General features: G+C 32.7%; 1 long non-coding RNA gene across 1 annotated transcript; it reads right to left on the bottom strand.

Moving 5' to 3' along the window:
• LOC115983901 lies at positions 1–2,020 on the bottom strand. The gene is made up of 2 exons (XR_004090298.1): positions 377–2,020; positions 1–302 (listed from the first exon to the last, which is right to left on the bottom strand). It is a non-coding gene; the product is annotated as an uncharacterized LOC115983901 (long non-coding RNA).
• Positions 2,021–6,724: the final 4,704 nt, after the last annotated feature.

Genomic DNA, 6,724 nt, shown 5'->3' with positions numbered 1-6,724 from the left:
TCACAAGGAAAACCTGAATGGAAAATATTATAAAATCTTATATGAATTACAATAGAAATAGATTCTACTCAACCCCATTCCCTAATCACGTAATTCCCACATATCGGAATTAACTGATCAAAAAACAAAACAAAACAATGGAGGACTCACACAAAACGTCATGTGCAGTTGGCTGCCTCCTAGGATCTCGAACAAGCATTTTCCTCACTAAATCTTTTGCACTTTCGGATATACTAGGCCAAGGTTCAGCAGTGAAGTCAAGACCACCTGCAGGACCTGTTTGAATACCCCTTGCTCGGATTCTACATAATCATAACATGGATGAAAAGAGAAAATGGGGGAAATTTCAAGAACTAGTAGATTCTAAACTTCTTACCAGCCCAAAAGGGAGGCACTCCACTTAATAGAATGTATAGAATCACTCCAGCACTCCAAACATCTGCTTCTGGACCATAAAGCTTTCCTAGAACTTATTTGCTCCTTCAATTCCATCTAGAGTGACCAATCTTTAACCACAAGGCACAAGAGAAGAAGAAGAAGAAGAAGAACTGTCTTATCCCACGGTATATGAATCTAAAGAATTGTTTGGAAAACCACTCTTATGGTAAAAAATATTTGGGAAAATAAGATTTTTTCGTACAGTCAAAACTTAGCTTCAAGATTTATTCCACTCAAGAGACACTCGTGACCCAAAATTTTAAGGTTGGCATCTTTTTCAAATTAGAAGTTAAGCATAACTCCAGAGATCAAAAACACAACGGAAAATTATTGTGTACTTCTGAAATATCATAAATGAATATTTTCTCTTCTCACATGAATGGTAGGTTCACTAATTAAATTTATGGTGAGATTTACTATTCATGCGAGAGGATATTCCTAAAGTACTTAATAATTTTCCAAAAACAATAATGTTCAAAGCACTCTGAAGTTACATTGAATGATTAAATATTGTGTTTCAAATGAAACAGAGTCAAACTCTCAGTCACAGATAAGCACTAAAACACACAATTTTCTAATGATTTAGGAAACTAGGCAGCTTTACTAAAAAAGATTAGTCCCAGAAGACCTCTCATGGTATTATTTTTCAAGCCCCTTTGGTATCTGACATAAAACCATAAAGATTCTGGGTAGAATTCAGAAGGGTAACCCACCATTAGAAAGTTACAAGTAAAACAAGTTTGAATGAAAAGCATCAAGTCATAGATACAAACAGGGAAAACCTAGAAGATGTTTTTGGTCATTAAATATGAAGCAGTGAACGAGTAATGATTGCAACTTGCACAAAAAAAGTATTGACTACATAACTAACATAAATGACATTGTCAGTTTGAAATCAACAAAAAAGGAAAATCAAATAGAAAAGCACAAAAACAATAGACATCTTCATCCAATGCCCATTAAAGGTATGCTTTGCAATCATTATATCTACTAGAGTTCAAGCAATATAGCAAAATTGCAAATGATAGAAGCACAGGGCACTGGGATGTAATTACTTGAAATATCAGACGTTCAAATATATAGTTCAGCAAATTAATGATTAAACAAAGTATCATCAGACTCAGAAATGGTAGTCTTTTTTATTTTTTCTAAGTCTCAGTTGATAGTCTCAAGGCTCAGAAATCAGAACTGGGAGAATCGGAAATTTCAATGGTTTGACAGTCATCCCAGTCTGCTAATTAACCAATGAGAAATGGAAAATTCATAGCACTCAGATGCAACTAAACAACAAAAACTATGTGCCTTTAAAATTTCCAGGAAATCACAAACCAAAGTAGCAATATCCAGACCCCAAAAAACTTATTACTGAAAATATTGTAGTAAAATAATTTTTAAAAGGCAAAATACTGTTCATTGCTACTGTTCATGTATTTTTGTATTTTGACTGTTCTATGAACAGCGCCATAAGACTAGCTAAAAAACGCAGACGCGTTGGTTTAGCACACTGGTGCGTTTGGATACAGCTGAAAACTGAAAACTGAAACTGAAAACTAAAAAACACTGTAGCGAAATAATTTTTAAATGTGTGAATAGTATCGTGGGACCCATTTTTAATGAAAAAGTTGCTGAAAAGTGAAATTTGTGGGTCCGTGAACAGTACACGATGTACTGTGATTGGTCCAAAAAATTTTGAAAAGTCAAAGTTTGCGGCTACTGTTCATTGAACAGTGCATGAACAGTAGCCGCAACACCCAAAACGCGTGAAAAAAAAAAAAAAAAAAATTGGAAAAACGCAAACGCAGGATTGGGCAGAAAACGCCCAATCCAAACGCACTCTTTAATCTCAAAATTTGAAGGTCAATAGAAGGGATATTTAAAAGAAATGGAATAGTTTAATAGTCCAAAATTAAAGTTATCAAAACCATAGAGAAAGAAATAAAAGTTACTATACCGTCTTGCTCATCCAATCCATGCCAAATACAAGATTAATGGCTCAAAATAACCATGCATTAGAAAATGTGTAAGGCACACTTTCCACGGCATGGGATTCGAGCCACCCAATTTAGTATTTGGGAAAGATTGTAAAAGTTTGATAATATGGTACTTCCTTTGATTTTGATAGCTTTGATTTGGACTAAAAAACCATTTAGGCAGAAATAAACTTCACTTGATAGAGAAATAAGTGAAGACAACTATAAAGTTCTCCCACTAGAAGGAAGGAAGCTTTGAAGTTTAAAGTGAAAATTTTTGACACAGCAAATAACATTTTATCTAAAATGAAAAGGTTGGGGCTGTTTTATGGGTTTGTGGGGATGTGACTGTTGTGAGTCACGTTTTATAGAGTTAAAATGATCAGGGCTATAAATGAGTCATAGTCATGCAGTTTTTGCACGCACAGACACATACCAAAAGCATGTTGAAGAATTTTTTTTTTTTTTGGAATAACATGTTGATGAAAGTTGTTGGTCATCCGTGTAAGTAGCTCTAGCTCTCCAACTAATTTTCAAAACACATGAAAGGCGTGAATTAACCCTATAAGGCTATAACATGGATGGGTAATATATTTTGTCTATTACTTAAATGGATAGTGCAATTGCACAAAGTTTGTAAGTACAAAATTTACATGAGCTATTGTAATATTTTATGATATTTCTAGTAAAATTGAAACAAAAATTAATGGAAAATATGATAATAATCTAGTGATACAAAATTTAAATAGAATTATTCTTGTGCTTTTTAAAAATGCATAATTATTTATAGCCATGATTAAATGAAGTATATAATTTAATCAAAATATATCCAAAAGGCAAAGACTCTAAAACGTAGAAGAATATTAAATTATTCCTAGTCCTGTACTTTGATATGTCAACAAATAATTATTTTTGCAACATAACACATTAAGAGTAGCTATGTGCAATGATGTGTAGTAATTTTATTGATTAATTTTTGTATTATGGCTTGAGGAGAAAAATATTATGTTTCAAAAATATGTTTGGTAGGGCTCCCACCTTTCACATCGTCCTTATCTTTTTTTTTAAAAAAAATGATAATTAAGGCATCTCTTTTATTAGTTTATAGAACTAACACAATAACTTAGGATTAAATGGCTTAAAAGGGTTACTTTCCTTCTTGGAACTTTTTTTTTTTCTTGGAACTTCTTAGATGTCTTTGGATGGTGATGAAATGTCATCAACATCTGCTTGTATTAAGTTGGCAAAACTATACTATTGGTTCCTAAAGTTTACCCTATAAGCGCAATTGGTCCTTCAAGTTTCAAATAAGTATAATTAGTCCTTCAAGTTTAAATGCTCAGCACCATTAATCCTTTGGTTAACTACAGTTAGTGTTATTGTCTTAGTGACTAAAGGAATAATAATGTGATATCTTTTTCACTGATGTGACATTTCTTTTAATTAAAATATTACAAAATTGAAGAGAAATCTCTACCCCTCTCTCTTACCTGCCTCTCATTTCCTAAAACTTGTTCTTCTCTACCATAACGACAACATTTCCAACTCGACCTCTTGAGCCCAAAGCTACCACTTTCATTTATACTGGAAATTTTCTCTAAACCTGAGAGATGGAAGAGCAACAAGACCTTGATATCCTGGTCTTGTTCTGTGTCACCAATATATATATATATAATAATAATAAATAAAAATTTTAAATTAAAAAATTTGACCCTCTTAAAAAAAGGAACAAAATTTGATAAACTTTTCAATGTGAATGAGTTAAATAGATTAACAATTCAAATGGTGGGAAAGTTAGAGAATTTCGTGGTTTTTAATGTGAAAGAGAAAAACATTGAGACCCATAAGAAAATAAAAATATTAATAATAATGAAATTGTGTTTTGGTGAAATGGGTGTGCGTAAATAAAAGTGTGAGCTGAGAAATCGGTTTGGTTTATATCATGGTTTTAAAAACCGAACCGGTCATAGAACCCTTTTTTTTTTTAATTTCCGGTTTTGACCGGTTTTTGGCCGGTTTTCCTGTTGTTGACCGGTTTTGGAGCTTTTAACCAGACCGGATTGGCTCCCGGTTCCCGGTTGAACCGGTCGGATCGGTCGGTCCGGTCTGGTTTTTAAAACAGTGTTCTATTCCGCGAGATCATCTCAGCAAGAAGTGTGAGAAAAATGTGAAAAGGCTGGGTCTTTATGGTAGCAAATTAGTGAGAAATCAAACATAAATAATAACACTAACAGCACACTAAATAGTTCTAGACACATTCTTAGTTTGACAAAATCATCTAGTGGGGTTGGGTTAATCATGCAATTAAGTGCCCATGCTTTTTACTTTTAATTAGGACCTTAAGAATAATAGAGACACATTCAGGCAAGCAACCTCGTTTAAATATATCCAAAGAATTGAAAACTCGGACTGTGCTAAGTTTGAGAAAGATAAACTTGTGATGCCTCTAGATTGTTAATAATGTAAGTAAAAAATGATGTCCGTGATAATTCTAAATAAAAACTAATAAAAAAATAAAAACTTAATTATTGTGAAAAACCTTTCATCAAAATAACATCAACTAATTTTTTTTGTAGATGACCACTTAAAGTTAAGGGGTGTTTGATACTATTATTTAAACAATAATTTTCAATATATAATCAATATTATACGTATTTTAACCACTGTTTTAAAAACCGGACCGGACCGGCCGGTTCGACCAATTCAACCGGGAACTGGGAGCCAATCTGGTCCAGTTAAAAGCTCCAAAACCAGTCAACAACCAGAAAACCGGCCAAAAACCGGTCAAAAACCGGGGTTCAACCGGAAATTAAAAAAAAAAGGTTCTATAACCGGTTCGGTTTTTAAAACCATGATTTTAACACACTTTATTTCCACAAAATATCAACAACAATATCTTACCAAACAATTCTTAAACTCTAGCATGCAACGAAATCGACAAACCGCACGTGGTATCCACGCAATAACTATAACTTTGACCTTAAACATAGCTATGTGTGGGCAGTTGGGCTAAAACAAAGGTGGGTCCCATTCAAGTAGAAAACCAAAGTCAAAAGCTGCCTTGATTTAAATCAAGCTACATGTCCAGAAATGAGACCAGAGTCTTTTAGGTTAATATTGCAAAATATGAAATTAATTTGCGTTATAGATACTATTGAAACTTATTTGGGATTTTGAGGAGAGAGACTGAATTTCGGTATCACCATTGCCGAAATTCAGCCAAAAGTATGAGAGAGAAGATGCAAAAGGTGGAAAGAGAAAATGTTGAATTTCGGCAACATGGATACCGAAATTCCTCTGCCCAGTTCTATTGCCCGAACCTGTCTCCTGTGTGCCCGAGTGTGGAGTGCTCCAAAAAAAAAAAAAAAAGGCAATTGCGGTAATGCAATTGCCAAAATAGGGGAGAAAAAGAATTTTTTTTTTTTTTTGGTAATTGTGGCCATGGCAATGCCGAAAATGAAAAAAAAAAAAAAAAGTGGTTCCGAAATATCTGAAAGAGTAAAAAAAAGTGTAATGTCCACAATATTTTTACAACATTTTCACAATAAATTACATGTAATTAGTTATTATGAGTTAAAAAATTTGTGGCAAAGTAATTGTGGCAATGGGATTGCCGAAAAAAAAAAAAAAAAAAGAAAAGAGAATTGTGGCAATGGGATTGCCGAAAATGTGAGGAAAAAAAAAAAAGAATTGTGGCAATGGGATTGCCGAAAATGTGAGAAAAAAAAAAAAAAAAAAAGGTGGTTCCGAAATCTCTGAAAGAGTAAAAAAAAGATAATGTCCACAATATTTTTACAATAAATCACATGTAATTAATTATTAGTTAAAAAAAATTGTGGCAAAGTAATTGTGGCAATGAGATTGCCGAAAATGTGAAAAAAAAAAAAAAAAAAAAAGAGAATTGTGGCAATGGGATTGCCGAAAATGTGAGGAAAAGAAAAAAGAAAAAATAAAAATAATTGTGGCAATGGGATTGCCAAAAATGTGAGGAAAAAAAAAGGTGGTTCCGAAATCTCTGAAAGAGTAGAAAAAAGTGTAATGTCCACAACATTTTTACAACATTTTCACAATAAATCACATGTAATTAGTTATTATTAGTTAAAAAAATTGGTGGCAAAGTAATTGTGGCAATGGGATTGCCGAAAATGTGAAAAAAAAAAAAAAAAAAAAAGAATTGTGGCAATGGGATTGCCGAAAATATGAGGAAAAGAAAAAAAAAAGTGGTTCCGAAATCTCTAAAAGAGTAAAAAAAAGTGTAATGTCCACAATATTTTTACAACATTTTCACAATAAATCACATGTAATTAGTTATTATT

The sequence above is a fragment of the Quercus lobata genome, chromosome 4, assembly GCF_001633185.2.
Source record: "Quercus lobata isolate SW786 chromosome 4, ValleyOak3.0 Primary Assembly, whole genome shotgun sequence".
Taxonomy (NCBI): domain Eukaryota; kingdom Viridiplantae; phylum Streptophyta; class Magnoliopsida; order Fagales; family Fagaceae; genus Quercus; species Quercus lobata.
The sequence above is the reverse complement of the archived record's forward strand: the minus strand, read 5'-3'. Positions and strand labels throughout refer to the sequence as shown.